This window comes from Lithobates pipiens, unplaced genomic scaffold, assembly GCF_037356315.1.
Source record: "Lithobates pipiens isolate NorthernLeopardFrog02 unplaced genomic scaffold, aLitPip1_a1.2 Scaffold_13, whole genome shotgun sequence".
NCBI classification, from domain to species: Eukaryota; Metazoa; Chordata; class Amphibia; order Anura; family Ranidae; genus Lithobates; species Lithobates pipiens.
The window spans coordinates 107508717-107531922 of NW_027507718.1; positions in this window are offsets into that span (position 1 = coordinate 107508717).

Here is a 23206-nt window from a genome sequence, read left to right on the forward strand (position 1 = left end):
CAGCACCATATTTAGCAACAGAATGATGGCTGAAGAAAAGGGGCATGCCGTTCCCGAGCGATTAAGCCTGGAAAGTTTTAAAAAAACAGGCAACACCTATGTCCCTGGATGAAATGAAAACTATGGTGAAGATTCTGGAAAAAAATGATTATGATGGGAGGCGCAAAAACTACCCCAGGCCTAATACAAGAAAAGACAACATCATGGAGAAGGTTGTCCATGTGCTGGAGAAGAAGTATGGTGTGGAGCGTACAAAGGACCAGCTGCGCAAGAGATGGTCTGACTTGAAGCATAGGGAGGAAGCCCAGTTGCATAAAATACATAGAATTATCCAAAAAGGTATTTTAGCTTATTTTCTGACATTTCTGCTCACTCAGCTAGGCATGCAATCCATGTAGTCTCTCTGCAATGTCTTCATCAATGCAAACTATATTCTTTAGCATGCATGCTTTTTTTTATGATTTTTTTTCTTTCATAAACCTAGAAAGAGCCAAGAAAGCACACTTCTAGAACAACAGAACTGTGACAACAGGAATGGATATTGTTCTGGTTGATGACACAGCTCCAGCTACTGCTATAGGACCAGATGACGATGATGATGCAGAATCATCCCAAACTATAACAGATGTTGAAGCACACCAGGTCCAGCATTCCTCTGAGACCATCACAATCAGCACAGGTAAGCCACTACACATACACTTTAACATCAACTCCATTTCCCAAACATTTACCTGATTTTTCTTTATTTTTTTCTTATCTTCAACAGCACATCATCTATCTGAGGAACAGGGATTAAATTCCCTCACTGCCCAAAGATTGCTATCTGATATTTTGAAGTGCTCATCAGAGTTAGAGAAACTCAAAGATCACTTGGCCTCTGTCCAAAAAAGTTTTATGGCTGTAGTTGACGCACTATGCAAAATTTAACACGTGTCACTTTTGTACATGTTTTTTTGTTATTTTATGTTTGTATAGTTAAGTTCATGTGGTCATTGTTTGCACAAATTTGCACCAAAACTTCAGCTAGTTCTACTGTTGAGGACAAGCACTTTATTGGAAATACACATGGGATAACAGATAGGAAGGCAACTTACCAAAAAGAATACACCAGACACAGAGTTTATCACACAATATCGGTTGCCAAAAAACTAAAACATTTTTACAATTTTGTGTGGGAGGGTGGGTAGAACCACGGCTATGCCTTTTGAGGTGAATGAGCTCCCCTTCACGGAACACCCTTTTATAGGCAGGCTCAGGTGGTTTATGGAAGGTTCAGAGGTAAAATTGACATGGCCTATCCTACTCTGCCATGTGACAGTACCTCAAATTTGCCAATCCTCGCCTAGTACTCTCCCTGCCTGTATACCTCTGACCTGACTCACATGGCCTAACCCCTACAGGCCATGTGACCTCACCTCAGTGCACTTGACCTAACAAGGCACCTGTGTGACTCATTCACACAGGAGCGGGAGCCTTGAAACTGCCTCCTGCTGTAATCCCATGACGAAAGGGGTGTTCTTAGAACCCTCTTCACCTTTCCTTCTACTCTATTTGTAATGTGGGCACTTCATGCACATTTAAACTTCAGGCCTGCCATGTAAAAACATGGTTGGAGCAAAGCTGTCTTTCAAGTTTGTGCAGCCAGTCACCTCTACTATAGTTGTGTTCAGACACAACAAGTCAAATATGTATGGACACATATGGTAGTGTTTTCATGCACACAAATATCACATATGTGGGATATGCACTTCTAGTAGGGGTGACTGCTATCACAAACGTCAAACAGACACTCAAACCAGGTTTTTTATGCAGGCTAAAATCTCAAGACTACTGATAATGTTTGATAAAAAATAACATTTTGGAAAACTATGAGAGATACCGGTACTTAAAAATCATTGGTTGATGGATGTATAATATTCAGTAGTAAAATGTGAGAATAACATTTTTTGGATGCTATTTAAGAAAAAAAAAAAAGATGCACAAAAAAAGTTTGAAACAATATTTCTTTACTTTTATAAAAAAAAATGACATTTGCAATAAAGTTTTAATATTGCATATTTGGTTGGTTGTACTATTTTTTACAAGATAGGTATATTACGATTGACCAGGTTGCAGGTTATATAGTTGTTGGTGTGGACGATTTGTCATGACATTTTGACGTGAACGTTCTTAGGCACGAATATTTGCCTTCCGGGTTAAATGTGCACACATGCGCAGTTGCAACCATTCGTTTTTTCACGGACGAATAACACATTAACCTTGCAATTTATCATTCGTTCGGCAGACATTTTCCAAACTTGCAGTTTGTTTTTTTTACACAAAAATGTAACCAACGATAAACGATTTGTGCCCATTAACTTGCCAAAAAACGAACGAAGTGTGTACATGACCATTTTTCGGCCGATTTTTCGTATAGTGTATGGCCAGCATTAGTGAAAATGTCCAAATTGGGTCCAATTAGCCATTTTCCCTTTCCAGTGTCATGTGACTCCTTAGTGTTACAAGGTTCGGGTGTGAATGGGGAGCAGGTGTGTTCAATTTGGTGTTATGGTTCTAACTCTCTCATACTGGTCACTGGAAGTTCAACATGGCACCTCATGGCAAAGGACTCTCTGAGGATCTGAAAAAAAATAATTGTCGCTCTACATAAAGATGGCCTAGGCTATAAGAAGATTGCCAAGACCCTGAAATTGAGCTACAGCATGGTGGCCAAGACCATAAAGCATCTTAACAAGTCAGTCTCCACTCAGAACAGGCCTTGCCATGGTCCATCAAAAGAAGTTGAGTGCATGTGCTCAGTGTCATATACAGAGGTTGTTTTTTGGAAATAGACGTATGAGTGCTGCCAGCATTGCTGCAGAGATTGGGGGGGGGGGGGGTCAGCCTGTCAGTGCTCAGATCATACGCCACAAACTGCATCAAATTGGTCTGCATGGCTGTCGTCCCAGAAGGAAGTCTCTTCTACAGATGATGCACAAGAAAGCCTGCAGTTTGCAGAACACAAGCAGACTAAGCCCTTGTACACACGGTCAGAGATTCCGACGACCAAATCCGTCGTAGTTATTCCGACGGATTAATTCCGGACCAGGTCTGGAAGTGATGTTGCATACACACGGTCGGACCAAGTTGTCGGAATTTCCGGTTGCCAAGAACGTGGTGACGTAAGCCGTGTACGGCAGGACTAGAAAAGGGAAGTTCAGTACCATGTCCGGCACCCTTTGGGCTCCTTCTGCTGATCTCGTGTCTATCGCGTGTTAGTAGAAGTTTGGTGAGAGACGATTCGCACTTTTCAGATTTGTGATTCAGATCGCTACTGCTCTTCAGTTTGTGCTTGTCTTTGCGTATCTGATAATCAGTGCGTGCAGTCAGTAAGTATTTGTTTCTCATTGTGGACTATATCTTGGTATAGTATGCTTTGATTTGCATTTCTTATTGTCTGCTTGCTTCTGCTATTCAGGTCGTTCTTTCAGGCATTGCTGTTTTTCGGTGCTTTCTGTTGTCCGTTCTGACGAGCCGACCGTTTTGAAACCATGTTTCGTCTACGTACTCGTCGTAGAGTTTGTGCTGTGCAGGGGCTTCGTGTTGGGGTTCTTACTTTGACACAAGCCCGGTCCATGAACAGGGAGGGGAGGCGTTTGTGGACCAAGAATTGGTTGCGCCAGCGTGACCAGTTCTCGCACATGCCTTTGCTCCGTGAGATTCGGGAGAATAATCCTGATGATTTCAGGAATTATCTCCGGATGACGGACCCCGTTTTTCACCATCTGCTGGCTTTACTGACCCCTTTTATCAGCAGGCAGGATACCTGCATGCGGCAAGCTATCACTCCGGAGCAGAGGCTCATCGCCACGTTGCGCTACTTGGCGACAGGGAGAAGCCTTCAGGACCTCAAGTTCTCTACAGGCATCTCCCCCCCAGGCTCTGGGGATCATTATTCCAGAGACCTGTTCTGCCATCATTCAGGTCCTGCAGAAGGACTATATGAAGGTAAGTTTGCTCCTTTAACATCACATTCTATGTATTTCATGATTGCTAATGTCTTGTATTTCTTTCCTCATTCCCTAATTACCATCATTGCAATATGCTCTAATTCATATACTCTGCCCCTTTGTCCTCAGGCATATTTGCCTCACTAACTTCCCCACCATGCTCTTCTTGGCCCATAAAACTATAGTCTAGTCACTTACCAATGTCTTTTGTCAGCTCCATAGTATTGCTTTCCCCTAAACACCCCCTATAATGTCTACAAATGTTATATGTGCTTCAATTCATGCAGAATGCTTTTTTTTATTTTTTGGTTGCGCCAAACTCATTAGGAACCCCCCTCCCCCCAACTGCTGGCTCAGCTGATAGCAATCTTCTATCTGAGGACTTTACCAAACCCAATACACACTCTACCTACCTTTTTGATGGTCACATTTATGGACGAGTTCACCAAAGCATGTAGTGCAAGGGCCTGCCTCAATACTTTCAAATGTTTTTACATTTTTGTGTTTTTTCCCCTATTAATTATCTTGATATGTGATAGCAGAATGTCAAAATGTACTTCCATTTTATTTGATTTTTGGTATTATGACACTTCTGATCCGTAGTCAGACGTGTTATCCATTGCGCCACTGGCCCCTTGGCTATTATGACACTTCTTACCTGTCCGGTGGGCTGCCAATAGTGTAAGTAAGGAGGGGCTTCCCAAAGTATCACACATTATTTAGTCATTCAGCTCTCAATCAAGTGGAGAGGGTTACCTGTCCAAAACATTCCCCCCCCCCTCATTTTTTACCAAGGGCCCATCAGATGGGGGGGGGTGGGGGAGGGGGTGATGACTCTCATAAGGGAACCTTATACTTTAGGCTTTAAATACTCAGTTCCCAAAATGTTATACTAATCTACTAATAGATATTAGTAGATTAGTATAACATGGATGGATGCATATTGTTCTGGTTGATGACACAGCTCCAGCTACTGCTATAGGACCAGATGACGATGATGATGCAGAACCATCCCAAACTATAACAGATGTTGAAGCACACCAGGTCCAGCATTCCTCTGAGACCATCACAAGCAGCACAGGTAAGCCACTACACATACACTTTAACATCACCTCCATTTCCCAAACATTTTCCTGATTTTTCTTTATTTTTTCTTATCTTCAACAGCACATCATCTATCTGAGGAACAGGGATTAACCACTTGACCACTGGGCACTTAAACACCCTTAATAACCAGACCAATTTTCAGCTTTCGGTGCACTCGCATTTTGAATGACAATTACTCAGTCATGCAACACTGGACCTATATGAAATTTTTGTCCTTTTTTTCACACAAATAGAGCTTTCTTTTGGTGGTATTTAATCACCGTTGGGTTTTTTATTTTTTGTGCTATAAAAGAAAAAATACCGAAAATTCTGTAAAAAAATGAATTTTTCTTTGTTTCTGTTAGAAAATTTAGCAGATTAGTAATTTTTTCTTCATAAATTTTGGCCAAAATTTATACTACTACATATCTTTGGTAAAAATAAGTACAAATTGGTGGATATTATTTGGTCTTTGTGAAAGTTATAGAGTCCACAAGCTATGGTGCCAATATCTGAAAATTGATCACACCTGAAGAAGTGACGGCCTATTTCAATTCTTGAGACCCTAACATGCCAGAAAAGCACAAATACCCCCCAAATGACCCCTTTTTGGAAAGAAGACATTCCAATGTATTTAGTAAGAGGCATGATGAGTTTTTTGAAGTTGTCATTTTTTTCCCACAATTCTTTGCAAAATCAAGATTCTTTTTACTTTTTTTTTTTTTTTTTCACAAAATTGTCATATTATCAGGTTATTTCTCACACACAGCATATGCATACCACAAATTACACCCCAAAACACATTCTGCTATTACTCCCGAGTATGGCGATACCACATGTGTGAGATTTTTACACAGTGTGGCCACATACAGAGGCCCAACATGCAGGGAGTGCCATCAGGTGTTCTGGAGCACCCAGGACAATTCTGACATTTCTCTCCTACATGTAAAAATCATCATTTATTTGCTAGAAAATTACATAGAACTCCAAAACATTATATATGTTTTTTTAGCAAACACCCTGGAGAATACAATGGTGGTCTTTGCAACTTTTTATCTCGCACGGTATTTGCGCAGTAATTTTTCGAATGCTTTTTTTTGGAAAAAAAACAGTTTTGTGCTTAAAAAAAAAAAAAACACAGTAAAGTTAGCCCAATTTTTGCATAATGTGAAAGATGAAGTTACGCTGAGTAAATAGATACCTAATATGTCACTCTTCAAAATTGCACACGCTCGTGGAATGGCGCCAAACGTCGCTACTTAAAAATCCCCATAGGCGACGATTTAATTTTTTTTTACTGGTTATATGTTTTGAGTTACAGAGGAGGTCTAGGGCTAGAATTATTGCTCTCGCTCTAACGTTCGCAGCGATACCTCACATGTGTGGTTTGAACACCGTTTTCATATGTGGGCGGGACTTACGTGTGCGTTCGCTTCTGCATGCGAGCACATGGGGACAGGGGCGCTTTAAAAAAAACATTTTTTTTATTGTTCATTTTACTTTATTTATTTTAGTTTGACATTTTTTTCCCCAAAAATAATTTTTTTGATCACTTTTATTCCTATTACAAGGAATGTAAACATCCCTTGTAATAGGAATATGGCATGACAGGTCCTCTTTACAGTGAGATGTGGGGTCAATAAGACCCCGCATCTCACCTCTAAGCTGGGAAGCCTGATAAAAAAAAAAAAAGATTCTGGCGTTGATCGTATTAGCGATTCGGTAGAAGCACCGGAGGGCGGCGGGAGGGGGGGGGATGTCTATGGCTGGGTATTGCGGGGTATCACCGACTATGGCTGGGTATCTCAGAGCATGGCTGGGTATCTCAGAGTATGGCGTTGCAGAGTACTGCGTTGCAGAGCATTGCAGGGTATTGGCGGGTGTTGCAGAGCATTGCAGAGTGTTGCAGGGTATTGGCGGGTGTTGCAGAGCATTGCAGAGTGTTGCAGGGTATTGGCGGGTGCTGCAGAGCATTGCAGAGTGTTGCAGGGTGTTGCGGAGTGTTGCGGAGTGTTGCAGGTATTGCAGGGTATTGCAGAGTGTTGCAGGGTATTGCAGAGTGTTGCAGGGTGTTGCAGAGTGTTGCAGAGTATTGCGGAGTGTTGCAAGGTATTGCGGAGTGTTGCAAGGTGTTGCAGAGTGTTGCAGGGTGTTGCAGAGTGTTGCAGAGTATTGCAGAGTGTTGCAGAGTATTGCGGAGTGTTGCAAGGTGTTGCAGAGTGTTGCAGGGTGTTGCAGAGTGTTGCAGAGTACTGCAGAGTGTTGCAGAGTGTTGCAGAGTGTTGCAGGGTATTGCGGAGTGTTGCAAGGTGTTGCAGAGTGTTGCAGGGTATTGCGGAGTGTTGCAAGGTGTTGCGGAGTGTTGCAAGGTGTTGCGGAGTGTTGCAGGGCATTGCGGAGTGTTGCAGGGCATTGCGGAGTGTTGCAGGGCATTGCGGAGTGTTGCAGGGCATTGCAGAGTGTTGCAGGGCATTGCAGAGTAATGCAGGGCATTGCAGAGTGTTGCAGGGCATTGCAGAGTGTTGCAGGGCATTGCAGAGTGTTGCAGGGCATTGCAGAGTAATGCAGAGTAATGGCAGGGTATTGCAGAGTAATGCAGGGAATCGAGGGGTTAATTTTCGGTGAGCAGCGAAGTGGGCACTGCAGATGCAGCTCACATCGCTGCTGACACCGATCTCTTCCCCCTCCGCTGTACCGATCAGTACAGAGAGGGGGAGGGAGGAACCAGCGTCATAACATGACGCCGGCTTGTTTACAAGTGATCACTCCGTCATTTGACGGAGCGATCACGTGGTAAACGGCCGCGATGAGCGGCCGTTTACCGTGATTCGTGATGCGCCGGGTGCACTGGACCCAGCGGTCACGGATGCTCTCGTGTGCGCACCCCAGGGGGCGCGCGAGAGCAGAATTCTGGGAGGCCGTTAATTAACGGCCTCTCAGAGTTAAACAACCGCCCTGAAGCCGTTAATCGGCAATGGGCGGTTGTTAAGTGGTTAAAGTCCCTCACTGCCCAAAGATTGCTATCTGATATTTTTAAGTGCTTATCAGAGTTAGAGAAACTCAAAGATCACTTGGCCTCTGTCCAAAAAAGTTTTATGGTTGTAGTTGACGCACTATGCAAAATTTAACACGTGTCACTTTTGTACATGTTTTTTTGTTATTTTATGTTTGATTAGTTAAGTTCATGTGGTCATTGTTTGCACAAATTTGCACCAAAACTTCAGCTAGTTCTACTGTTGAGGACAAGCACTTTATTGTGGAAATACACATGGGATAACAGATAGGAAGGCAACTTACCAAAAAGAATACACCAGACACAGAGTTTATCACATAATATCGGTTGCCAAAAAACTAAAACATTTTTACAATTTTGTGTGGGAGGGTGGGTAGCACCACGGCTATGCCTTCTGAGGTGAATGAGCTCCCCTTCACGGAACACCCTTTTATAGGCAGGCTCAGGTGGTTTATGGAAGGTTCAGAGGTAAAATTGACATGGCCTATCCTACTCTGCCATGTGACAGTACCTCAAATTTGCCAATCCTCGCCTAGTACTCTCCCTGCCTGTATACCTCTGACCTGACTCACATGGCCTAACCCCTACAGGCCATGTGACCTCACCTCAGTGCACTTGACCTAACAAGGCACCTGTGTGACTCATTCACACAGGAGGGGGAGCCTTGAAACTGCCTCCTGCTGTAATCCCATGACGAAAGGGGTGTTCTTAGAACCCTCTTCACCTTTCCTTCTACTCTATTTGTAATGTGGGCACTTCATGCACATTTAAACTTCAGGCCTGCCATGTAAAATCATGGTTGGAGCAAAGCTGTCTTTCAAGTTTGTGCAGCCAGTCACCTCTACTATAGTTGTGTTCAGACACAACAAGTCAAATATGTATGGAAACATATGGTAGTGTTTTCATGCACACAAATATAACATATGTGGGACATGCACTTATAGTAGGGGTGACTGCTATCACAAACTTCAAACAGACACTCAAACCAGGTTTTTTATGCAGGTTAAAATCTCAAGACTACTGATAATGTTTGATAAAAAATAACATTTTGGAAAACTATGAGAGATACCGGTACTTAAAAATCATTGGTTGATGGATGTATAATATTCAGTAGTAAAATGTGAGAATAACATTTTTTGGATGCTATTTAAAAGAAAAAAAAAAAAGATGCACAAAAAAAGTTTGAAACAATATTTCTTTACTTTTATAAAAAAAAATGACATTTGCAATAAAGTTTTAATATTGCATATTTGGTTGGTTGTACTATTTTTTACAAGATAGGTATATTACGATTGACCAGGTTGCAGGTTATATAGTTGTTGGTGTGGACGATTTGTCATGACATTTTGACGTGAACGTTCTTTGGCACGAATATTTGCCTTCCGGGTTAAATGTGCACACATGCGCAGTAGCAACCATTCGTTTTTTCACGGACGAATAACACATTAACCTTGCAATTTATCATTCGTTCGGCAGACATTTTCCAAACTTGCAGTTTGTTTTTTTTACACAAAAACGTCACCAACAATAAACGATTTGTGCCCATTAACTTGCCAAAAAACGAAGTGTGTACATGACCATTTTTCGGCCGATTTTTCGTATAGTGTATGGCCAACATTAGTGAAAATGTCCAAATTGGGTCCAATTAGCCATTTTCCCTTTCCAGTGTCATGTGACTCCTTAGTGTTACAAGGTTCGGGTGTGAATGGGGAGCAGGTGTGTTCAATTTGGTGTTATGGTTCTAACTCTCTCATACTGGTCACTGGAAGTTCAACATGGCACCTCATGGCAAAGGACTCTCTGAGGATCTGAAAAAAAAAATTGTGGGCGTGGCTTGCGCGCAGCCGAAAATGGCAGCTTGAGCTGAGAGCTCCGCACATCATCCGGACGAAAAGCGACTTACCGGGCTCCCACAACGCCATCCGCGGCACCGATCGACCTCCCACTGTCACCCGCTACCTCCGCGATCGGAATGTCCCAAAAACGAAGCCAGGATACGGGCCCACGGCGACTACAATCTTTCGCCTACCAGCCTCACTCAGCCAGACACAGCGGGCAAGATGGCGCCGCCGGAGGGACAGCACGCCATTCCCTGTCCTTCTCTGAGCTCACTACAGGCCATCCGCAGGAAATCAGACACAGGATGGCTTCTGGAGAACCGCCAGACTACTCTCCAGCGACCCCAGCTACCCAGAGTCCAGCGAAAACGAGGATGAAGATGGATGTCTCAGGACAGGCCACAGAAACTGTGAGTACAGGCCTGCACAATGACACAGCAATTTCTTCCTTGCAATCATCCATTGCTCAATTTCCTACCCTGGGGCAACCGGTACTAGATACCACCATGAAGGATATGTTAGTATCCCTCCAATCATTCCTCATGTCGAATCTCTCCTCTTTAATCAACAAATTTTCACTTGAAATGAAGCACATGGATAATAGGGTGAATTTCATTGAGACCAGAATGGAGGAGTGCACGGAAACGGTCAATGACCTGGTTGATGCCTATTATGATCAAAGAGACGACTCTCTGTGGATGAAATCTAAACTCGCGGACCTTGAGGACCGCTCTAGGCGTAATAATGTTAAGATACGCGGCATTCCGGAATCTGTACAACCTACAGAACTACATAATTTTGCTAGCACCCTCTTCTCTAGCTTGCTCCCAGAACTGTCCCCCATAGAGCTAACGATTGACCGCATACATAGACTGCCTAAACCACGCCATCTCGAGGTGGATGTCCCCAGAGACGTCCTCCTCAGAGTGCACTTCTTCCAAGCCAAAGAACAAATTCTCCTGAAGGCGAGAGAATTGTCCCCCCTGCCTGCCCCCTACTCCGATATTCAACTTTACGCAGATCTGTCGCAATACACGCTACAGATGCGCAGGCAACTTCGATCTATCACTAAGGCCATGAATAACCACAAAATCCAGTACAAATGGCGGCACCCGGCCACCATACTAGCCACCTATAATGGCATACCCCATACCATCTCCACCCTGGAGGGATGATTGAAATTGCTACGTGACTGGGGAAACCTTCTTGATCCCCCACCGGATATGAGAGATACCACAGGGGCCCCGAATCCCTTCTCCTTTGGTGCAGGCCGCGGATCCCGCAAGAATAACCGCCGCTGATAACTGAGCCCGGGACACTTCCAACGACTACCCGTCTGGAATGATTTGCGACACGACTCACACTTACTGAACTATACCCCCCACCCTGACCAGTTGCTCCTCAGCGTTTGATGCTGAACAGGCTACTGGCTAGTCTTCTGTGCATACCGCACAACTCGGATTTCCCCCTTTTCTTTCTTTTGGTTCCCCTTGTTCTACCCTGTGTTGTCCTTTTTATCCTGTTCTTCAGTTTCTGATACCATTACCACTCCCCATTACCCGTATTACCACTACCAGGTGAAGCAACTAGAAATATCGATTGGTGACCTTTGAAGCACTTACTCAACTTTTACCCGTAGCTAACACCGACTTTGGAATTCCTGGGACAATCTCATAAGGAACTAACGTTGCCTCTGCCACATCCGACAGACCTCAGCTGAGTCGCCAGCGTCTGGACCCTCAAGGTACCCAGGGACCCTTTTCTTTCCTTTTTTGCTTTATCTACTTTTTTTTCTCTTTTTTTGGGGATCTTATTTCCTGATTACGAATATGGGATTCACTATTCTATCAATCAATGCAAGAGGTCTGAACCACCCTGCTAAGAGGTCATCTTTATGGTCAACTGCTATTTCCCATAATAGTGACATTCTTTGCATGCAAGAGACACATTTTTCTATAACTGCTCCCCCTAAATGTCAACATCGACTTTATCCCCATGTGTTCACTTCCTCATACCACAAGAAACAACGAGGAGTGATGATAGCGATCAAAGACTCAGTGAACTTCCAACTTAAGAATTGCGAATCTGACCCGGAAGGGAGATTTCTAATATTGATAGGTTCAATTAATAATGTTATGTACACTATTGTCTCTGTATATGCTCCCAACAATGGCCAATTGGCATTTCTCAAAAAAATTGTCAGTAAGGTTAAGAAAATCCAACAAGGACACGTTATTCTGTGTGGAGACTTCAACATGGTTCCAGACGTTGAACTAGATTCAACGTCTGGCACCAAGAGACGCCCCTCCCCACTAGGGAGCTATATATCCTCAACGGATTTGTATGATGTGTGGAGGTGTTGTCACGCGAGCGAGAGGGATTTTACCTTCCTCTCGTCGCGTCACAACACTTACTCAAGAATTGATTTATTTCTTGTCGATAAGCTACTGTTACAAAGAGTATCTAAATCTGATATACACACCGCCACCTGGTCGGACCATGCCCCAGTAAGCATCAGCATCTCAGATGGTCCCTCCCACCATCGCCCTTTCATATGGAGAGCCAACGACTATCTACTTCGCAATCCTAACTCATCCTCCCATATCAAGGAACGACTAGTGGAATATTTTTCACTCAATCAGGAAGCTGTGTCTGACCCGGTGGTGGTGTGGAACGCTCATAAAGCGGTAATCAGGGGGGTCTTCTTACAACTAGGCGCTAGGGCAAAGCAGGCTAGATCACGGAAATTAGATGAACTGAATAACGCATTAGCAAACGCTGAATCGCGAAACAAACTTGCACCTTCCCCTACCCTCCAAGCAAAAATTTTCACTCTACGTCACGACCTACGATCCCACCTCCTTGAGAAACAAGAAAAAATATACAGGTTACTCAAAGCTAGATCATACACCACAGGTAATAAAGCTGGTAAAGCAATGTCCCTTAAAATCAAAGGATACAGAAGCAAGACTAAAATTCCCTTTATACTCCACCCTCACTCCCACCAAAAACTTCTTAAACCTCATGATATTGCCAATGCCTTTAGTACATACTATGAAGATCTCTACAACCTTAATAGGGACCCCTCCGCCACGCAACCCTCCTCGGAGAGCATCAACTCCTTCCTTGACAAACTCTGAGGCCGCGTACACACGTGGGGACTGTTCGCCCAACTTTGTCCGTCAAACAGTTTCAGCGAACAGTCCGCTCAAAATTAGCATGGACGGACTTGCCCACACACGACGAACAAACAGTCCGCTGAAACCGTGCGCGATGACGTACGTCACGTACGACGGGACTAGAAACAGGAAGTACAAGACACAGCAAAGCACCCTTTGGGCTCCTTCTGCTGACTTTGCGTTAGTAGAAGTTTGGTTAGAGACAATTCGCGATTTTTAGACTTCAGCTTAATTTATCCGTTCACTGCGGCGCAGTCTACCTGTGAGGTTTATATCTGCCTTTCGGTACGCGTGGATCAGTTGTACCTGTTATTAGGCGCTTCTGGTCCGCTCGTTTCTGTGTTTCAGGTCGTTCTTCATAGGTCTGGCTGTTCTTCAGTGTGTTCAGTTGAGCTTGTCTGTCCAGCCGACCGTTTCAAAGCCATGGAGAGTGGACGTACTCGGGAACGAGTTCGTGCTATATTGGGGCTTGGTGTTTTAGTTGTTATGAATTGTTTTTATTTAATGACTATTTTTTTTTTTTTTCCCCTGTGTTTGACTCCCCAGTGTCCTTCCACGCCACAGGAATGGCAGACTGTGGCTTCCCAATTCGCTGCCCGTTGGGACTTCCCCAACTGCGGAGGGGCGATCGGCGGGAAACATGAGGATTGTGCCCCCACCACATTCGGGGTCCTACTATTGGAATTATAAGGGGTTCCATAGTGTGGTGCTAATGGCGGTGGTGTCGGCACAATGTGACTTTCTTTATGTGGATGTGGGGAAGAACGGCCGGATGTCTGACGGAGGAGTCTTTAGGCAGACCGAGTTCTGCCACCGTCTCATCACTGGTGGCCTGGACTTGCCACCAGATGCTGAGAATGTGGAGGGTCTACCGTTTGTGTTTCTGGCTGATGAAGCGTTCGGTCTGAGTGAACATCTTATGAAACCCTTCCCCCAAAGGACCCTCACCCCGGAGAGGAGGGTTTTTAATTACCGGCTGGCCAGAGCAAGAAGGGTTGTGGAGAGTGCCTTTGGCATTATGGCCAGCCGGTTCCGTCTGTTACTGACAGCGATCAACCTTGCAGAATATAAACTGAACTATGTGATTCTGTGCTGCTGCATTCTGCACAATTTTCTATGTAAATTTTCAGGTAACCAGTACCTGCAGCCTATTGGGCCTGAGGCCGGACTCATATTTCCAGAACTGACAGGGCTGGATCATGCCCTTCCTGGCTTAGCCCCCCAAACAGCACGTGAGGTGTGTGACCGCTATGTCAGCTATTTTAATGGTAGGGGGCTATTCCAATGCCAGCTGACCAATAAAAATGTATTTTTCTTGAAATATGTCTTGTCTGTTCAAATTTTTAAGTTTGGTTCTTGTTTGCTTTTCACGTTGCTTGTCTCCTACATTGTCCTAATTCAGGGATATGCAATTGGCCAACCTCCAGCTGGTGCAAAACTACAAGTCAATCATGCCTCTGGGTCTCATGCTTGTGGCTGTCAGTCTTGCTATGCTTCATGGGACTTGTAGTTCTGCAACAGCTGGATTTCCACTAATTGCATATTCCTGTCCTAGTGCATTTGTATTGCAAAGTGGTTTTTGACAATAGGAAATAAGGCCCTTTGTGACAGAAAACACAAAATGACTTCCCAAACTGGTATTGAGTATTGAAAGAAGTAGACACACACACACACACATCTTTTTTTTGATTTTTTAATAGTGCACATGCCAACTAGTGCCTCTGTTTTAGATATTTTTTTGGTGTTTTTTTTTTTTAAATTGTTTGGTTTTTTTTTTTTTGGGGAATTTTTTTTTTTTCTTTTTTTTGTAAACATAGAATATATATAGAAATATCTAAAATACAATTATCACAAAAATAAAAAAATAAAATCAGATTTTTAACTATTTACATAAAACAAGGGGTAAAGCCAAATTTTGAAGATGCACACCAAAAAATGGTAATGTCAACATGTGCTATGTACCATCATGAGTGATCAATGGACGTGTTTGGTGTGTGCAATCCCTTCCTCTCACATACTAGAATGAGGAAGGGTTTGCAAACACCAAATGCGTCCATTGCGATCCTCTGATGGCACATAGCACATGTTGACACACCGTGTGCATCTTCAAAATTTGGCCTCTAAAAACAAGGATGTAAAAACATTAAAAACTTTTTTCAAAGGGAATGAAGAACATGATCGATTGGGTTTTAGGGAAAGGGGGCTTAGATTCTCCCTAAAACATCGATCATGTTCTTCATTCCCTGCCTCATAGTGACCAGTTCTCTTTGGATGTTTAGAATCTGGTTCTCCATCCGATCAATCTGGCCATTCCAGGCCATGATGTCACCAATCATCCTCTGGGCACTATCACTGGTAAATGGGTCCGCGACTTGTTCTACCACAACCAGATCACCTAAAAACATGTGTAGATAAAAAATTGGTTAAAATATACAGCCATTAATTGTTTACCTTAAGCTGGGTTGTCAGACACTCACTTTGTGGGGTGTGTAACTCCACCTGCTCTTCCTCCTCCACATCTAGCCCTGGGCTCGGCTCATCCAGTGGAGCTACGGAGCTTGGTCCAGCGGAGGATACCGAGCTTGGCTGCTCCCTCGCAGACACAGGACTGGGCAGCTCCAATACCGACGCAGGGCTGGGGCTAAGTGCCCAATCAGGCTGGCGAGGTCGGGGGGTCATGGGCTGCTCCGCCTCTTGTCTGAGTCTTTGTTCCCCTATGAGAATGAAAATTAAAAAAAAATAAAAATAAAAGATACTTTTAAGCATAGTGATATTTGAGTTCCGAAATGTGAATATGAAACATTGGTTTGAAGTGGTGTACAATTATTAGCTGGTTATTACAAGATCCTAGTTTAATACATCCTTAAAATGACTTTTTTTTTAGTTAGGCTGTGTTCAGACTGGTGCGATGTGCGAACGCAGCAAATCTACTGTGGTTTCACGCATCGCATGTGCAGTTCGACTGCCCTATGTGACCTGCTGGGAGTATCAGTGTAAAGTTTTATTGACACCTCCGAATTAGTTCTCATTTCACAGTGCAATCTTTAAACTCGGACAGGAATCGGACCACATGGTGTGAATACCCATGTGATCCGATTCGGCTGTGGACTAAAAAAAGGGCCATGTACAAGTTTGGGCCGGATGCGATGCAAATTCAGCCATACTATATGTATGGCTGAAATCGCATCACACAGAGATCACATGTGATTTGCACTGCAGTGCGGTGCAAATCACATTTGATCTCGTACATTGCAGCAATGTGAACCTAGCCTTTAACCAAACTGTGATACTTTATATCTTTTGTCCAAGTTTCACAGACGGACACACTCGAATCATCCCCTGGAGTACCTGTGTGTGATTATGTCAAAAAATGTTCTATGATGTCCCAAACTACACTTAAATGTTTCCCAGTCCAGATGTTGAACCAGCATTCTATCTATCTATCTATCTATCTATCTATCTATCTATCTATCTATCTATCTATCTATCTATCTATCTATCTATCATCTATCTTTTTTTTTTTTTTTATTGAGTCTACATTGCACTGAATAAATTTAGGAAACTTTAGTAAAAATTCATTTCCTATAAACTGAGCGTGACAATTCAGTTTATCATGAACAATACCAAAAAAATAATAACTAATTAAAATCTAATCCAACACCAGATAAATTTACACCATATACAAATTCATGCTATTTACGCCCACATATACGAACAACCATATGCGCTCATTACATGAACTATTAACTACACAAACGATCAAATCCACCGGATTCACATACGGTACCTACACGAAAGATTAGGATCAAATCCGCCAGATTCACATACGGTATGTACACGAACGATTAGGATCAAATCCACCAGTTTCACAAACGGTACCTACACGAACGATTGATATCAAATCCGCCAGATTCACATACGGTATGAACACGAACGATTAGGATAAAACCCGCCGGATTCACATAAGGTACCTACACGAATGATTAGGATCAAATCCGCCGGATTCAGATACGGTATGTACACGAACGATTATGTCCGACAGTCACGGAAAAAGCGCAGTTTACTCACTTTTTTTCAGGGCCTTCATGATCCGATGATATTGCTCCGGCTCCCTGGACTTGATGTCCGACCATCGTTTACGAGCCTGGTCCTTGCTTCTTCGTACCCCAAATTTGTGGAATAAAGTTGTGACAACCTCATCCAAGATGCCGCTTTTCCTGACATTGGGCTTGGGGTACGGGCCATTTTCCCCATCATAGTCCTCCCTTCTTAATATAGCCACCATCTCCACCATCTCTTCAAAGGCCATATTGGTGGCCTTGTATCTCCTCCTTGCTCCTGAAGCATGGGGTCCATGGCTTTCCTCTGCGCTGCTCACGCTGCTAATTGAATTTGCGTCCGCCATCTTCTCCTATCATTCACCCACAGCGGAACGAGGGTAAAAGGGGCAGGGAAATATGGTCACAAGGAACGTCAGGGGCGGGCGACGCAGGCGGAGCCTGAGCGCATGTACTGTATATAAAGCGTTACCGCGAGGCCGTACGCTTATCCGAACGGAATCAGCGAGTGCTACACGCGACGGTAAGATAGTTGTCGTTTTATTTTCGTTTAATTTAAAGTCTGCATTAGGAATGTGTATATTGAAATTTAGTCTTATTGATGTTTAATTGATTTTTATGTGGGTTGGTGGTTGAGTGGGATTGGTGTTTTGTGTGGTAGTGTGGGGGTGGAGGTGGGTGTATAGGGGGGGGTGGGGGGTAGTGTGTGTGGGGGGGGTAGCGTGTGTGGTAGTGTGTGTCTCGCCTACATTGTCACAATATAGTGTGCATTTGGTCTGACTTTTTTTTTTTGTCCAGAAAATGCAAAGGTATACCCCAGACCCCTTTAAGGAGGAGGCTTTCCTCTCAACATTTCTGGACTTAATTGAGTTGCACAGTAGTCTTTGGGATTCAAAACACCCCCAATATTCAAGCCGTGCTGCCCGGAAGAAGACACTGGAGACAGTTTTGGCGTTTGTGAAAACCCGACTCCCCCAGGCAGACACTGACTTTGTGAACGCCAAAATTAAGAACCTGCGTAGCGTGTATAGGCGGGAGCGCAGAAAGATCCTAGAGTCCCAAACATCAGGATCAGCAGCAGGTCAGGTCTATGTACCTAAGCTGTGGTATTATGACAGGCTGCGTTTTCTGGATGACACGTCAGAAGCCAGGCAGTCACTTTCGACTCTTCCGTCTACCCGTCCCTCCACCCTTCCCTCCGCCTCAGGTGAGCCATCCCTGGAAGATCCAGACCCTTCCTTGCTGGACGAAGTTGATGCACCCAGCTGGAGCCAGGTATATTTTCGTTTCTAAAGTTTGGATTGCTCAAATATTAATGCTGTAAAGTTCAATGTTTGAATTGCTTCCAAATCTAGGATTTCATCACAAATTAAATTAGATAGAAGGATACAGCAGTTTACACAAATGTGGCTCAAATCTTGGTGAACTGATGGAAAAATGGTGGTGTCAAAATGATAGCCTTTTGTATTTCAAGACAAATGTATTTGCAAGTGAGAACTGTAAAATTGTTAGTGATTGATGATTTCAAAATATAGACATATTTTATTTATTGATTTCTTTGTTTTTTACACAGGATGAGCTCACCCAGGAGGAGGCCGGGACCAGTGGTATGGAGGAGGAGGCCGGGACCAGCCACACACAAGAGCTAGCTGGGCCCAGCAGGAGTCGGACTGAAAGCCAGGTCCCTCCCCTCCGCCTAGCCAGCAAAAGGCCCAGGAGGATGACCCGTATAGAGGAGGAGTCCTTGGCGCTTATACACCAAGCCACACAAGTTCTGTCCAAACCCCCCAATCCGGAGGAGGCCTATGCCACTTATCTGGCTAGTAAGCTACTTGAAATGGACAAACCACAGCAAAACTTGTGTGAAGCAATATTTTTTGATGCCATCCAACGGGGTCTGAAGGGTGAGCTCACACCCACCACCAAGCTTTATAACGCAGACCCTACTGCTCCTCCTCCTCCTCCTCCTACCACATGTCCACCACCAGAGACACAGCATCCAGCGACGCGTGGAGGGAAGGCTGGACGGAAGAGTCGCAAGTGACTGCCTGGCTTCAGTCTGCTCTGAAAGAAGACGCAGGCTGTTGTAGTACCACAGTCTGGGGACATAGTTTTACAAGACCGAGCGCTTCCGCCCTGTAAATTCTTTCTGAGTATGCGCGGAACTTAGTTTGACGAACAAGCCTACACACGGGCGGACTGTCCGCTCAAACAAAGTTTCAGCGGACAGTTTTTCGGAAATTCCGAAAAACTTTGTTCAGCAGACTGTTCGCTGAAACTGTCCGCTGAAAGCCCACACACGAGCGGACTGTCCGCCGAAACACTGTTCAGCGGACAAAGTTGAGCGAACAGTCCCCGCATGTGTACGTGGCCTGACTCCCACAGGTATCACCAAGCCAACTCTCATTACTCAACAGCCCATTTACGGTAGATGAAATTAGACGAGTCATTCATAAACTCCCTGCAGAGATCAACTTCCCACATATAGCTGGGTATTAGCACTGAGTTTATGCGACAAACTTGTACCAATACACGAAAACACTAGGCTACGTGTACTCTAGAGGATGACAAACATGTTGTAGATCATTGATATTCCTAATAGGTCACCATCCTGCTGCCCAGGTAGATGGAAATTATAGCATGTAGTAATGGTATCTGGTTTATCTGTTTATTTGTTTGTTCAGCTGAACTATATATGTTTCATGAGCGATATGTCAAGCATTTATGTTCAAATCCTGTTTAAAATGACAATCTTCAATAAAAACCTATTGAGAAAAAAAAAAAAGAACGGTTGCTCTACATAAAGATGGCCTAGGCTATAAGAAGATTGCCAAGACCCTGAAACTGAGCTACAGCATGGTGGCCAAGACCATAAAGCATCTTAACAAGTCAGTCTCCACTCAGAACAGGCCTTGCCATGGTCCATCAAAAGAAGTTGAGTGCATGTGCTCAGTGTCATATACAGAGGTTGTTTTTTTTAAATAGACGTATGAGTGCTGCCAGCATTGCTGCAGAGGTTGGGGGGGTCAGCCTGTCAGTGCTCAGATCATACGCCACAAACTGCATCAAATTGGTCTGCATGGCTGTCGTCCCAGAAGGAAGTCTCTTCTAAAGATGATGCACAAGAAAGCCTGCAGTTTGCAGAACACAAGCAGACTAAGCCCTTGTACACACGGTCGGAGATTCCGACGACCAAATCCGTCGTCGTTATTCAGACGGATTAATTCCGGACCAGGTCCAGAAGTGATGTTGCATACACACGGTCGGACCAAGTTGTCGGAATTTCCGGTTGCCAAGAACGTGGTGACGTAAGCCGTGTACGGCGGGACTAGAAAAGGGAAGTTCAGTACCACGTCCGGTACCCTTTGGGCTCCTTCTGCTGATCTCGTGTCTATCTAGTTCCAAAAATATATAGTAATAGATAAATTCTATATTTTTTTTTTCAGAAATAAAAATATATATATAAATTTTTTTTTTTTTTTTTTTTATATATATATTTTTTTTATTTTAAGATAGACACACACACACACACACACACATATATATATATATATATATATATATATATATATATATATATATATATAATTTTTTTTTTTTTTTTTTTTTTTGGAGGGTTTTTTTATGTTTTGTTTTTTAATTTGGAGTATATTTTTTCTATAATTGGAAGATTAATCATAGGATGAGGATGAATAAAAACATGTAGTATAACTCTGTGTGAATATAAGCAGCAATGCTACTTCACTTTTCTTGCATTACGAAGAAGAAAAGAACGGGCTATATTAAAAAAACACAAAATTAGCAGCATGACGAATATGCTAGCTTCAATGCGAACACTAGTTTTACAAGACCGAGCGCTTCCGCCCTGTAAATTCTTTCTGAGTATGCGCGGAACTTAGTTTGACGAACAAGCCTACACACGGGCGGACTGTCCGCTCAAACAAAGTTTCAGCGGACAGTTTTTCGGAAATTCCGAAAAACTTTGTTCAGCAGACTGTTCGCTGAAACTGTCCGCTGAAAGCCCACACACGAGCGGACTGTCCGCCGAAACACTGTTCAGCGGACAAAGTTGAGCGAACAGTCCCCGCATGTGTACGTGGCCTGACTCCCACAGGTATCACCAAGCCAACTCTCATTACTCAACAGCCCATTTACGGTAGATGAAATTAGACGAGTCATTCATAAACTCCCTGCAGCGAAGTCTCCTGGCCCAGACGGTTTCACTGGGGAGTATTATAAACTGTTCCAAGATATTCTAGCTCCCTTCTTATGCAGTACCTTTAACACAGCTGCCAGATCCACACAATTTCCCCCTGAAATGCTAAGCGCTAGAGTAGTGGCCCTTCCTAAACCTGGGAAGGAGCCCAACACTCCTAAAAATTTTCGTCCCATATCGCTACTCAATATCGATATAAAAATATACGCCAAACTTCTTGCAAATAGGCTAGACAGCATCCTACCCTCCTTGATCCATCAAGACCAATCCGGCTTTACCAAAGGTCGCCAGGCATCTGATGCAACCAGACGAATGATAGACCTTATCCACCATGTAGAAAAAAACAGAATCCCATCCCTACTCCTCTCCCTCGACGCCGAAAAGGCCTTTGATAGGGTGCACTGGGGCTATATCTCAGCGGTGCTACATAAATTCGGGCTCTCGGGCCCAATCCACGACTACATAATGGCTCTTTACTCAAACCCTTCTGCCAGAGTACTAGCCTCAGACACCCTATCAGATCCCTTCAAAATTACAAATGGGACGAGACAGGGTTGCCCGCTCTCCCCCTTAATATTTAATCTAGTTATGGAACCACTAGCAGAAAGCATCAGAACCAATAGCAGAATAAAAGGCATCCGCATAGCAGACACTGAACATAAGATTAACCTTTTTGTGGACGATGTAATCCTCCTAATCACAGAACCAGAACGAACATTACCAGAAGTCCAAAAGATGCTAGCCTGGTTCGGAGATATATCATATTATAAAGTTAACGACACTAAATCGTATATACTGGATCTAGGAGTAAGCGAGGATACCAGCAACCAACTTAAACTACTTTTCCCTTACAGTTGGGCAAAACTTAGCATAACGTATCTTGGCATCCACCTTACCCCTAGAACGAAGTCTCTTTTCGAAGCGAACTATCAGTCCCTTCGCACTAAACTTCAGGAAGACCTAACCAGGCTGGCATCGGTTGAATTTTCGTGGCTAGGTCGGCTCGCGGCATTCAAAATGCTCCATCTCCCCCAAATATTATATTTGTTCAGGACTGTCCCAATCCCCATACCCGCCAAATATTTTCAATCTCTACAATCACTTCTTTTAAAATATGTGTGGCAAGGCAAAAGACCCAGATGTGCCGGTTCCCAACTTATTAAAACATCGTACGGCGGGAGGACTAGGCTATATCAACTTCCAAGACTATTACTGGGCTTCCATTCTGACCCAAGCTAAAGAATGGTTCTCCAACACCTCATCCCCAACCCTATGGAAAACCATTGAACTCTCATCTGTCCCAGGTAAGGATCTGGTACCCTGGCTACTGGCCCTCTCCTTGGGAGCCAAACATACACGACTCCTATCTCCCCCAATCCTTGCTACATGCCAAACTTGGTCCAAACTCACAAAAATCTCCTCTAATGACCCCGACTACTCCGACGTACCCATCCCCATTGAATCATTACAATATCTGATAGACTCGTCCAACTTCAAACGATGGAAAATACTGGGAATTAACTACCTAGCTGACCTGATAACTGCAAACGAAATTAAACCTTTTCCCATACTCCGAGAACAATTCCAACTCCCTTGTTCTGATATCTTTCTGTACCTACGTACTAAACATTGTATCAATTCCCTAAAAAAACGAAACATTACGATCCCTCGACTAGCATGGCTGTTCATTTCCTCTTCCTCTAAACAGAGCAAAGGCATATCCCTACTCTATAAAATATTCAACCACAAAATGACATTTATCAAATCAACCCCACTAATCCGCTGGGAAAAGGAACTAGGTCATTCTTTCACTGAAGAAGAATGGGA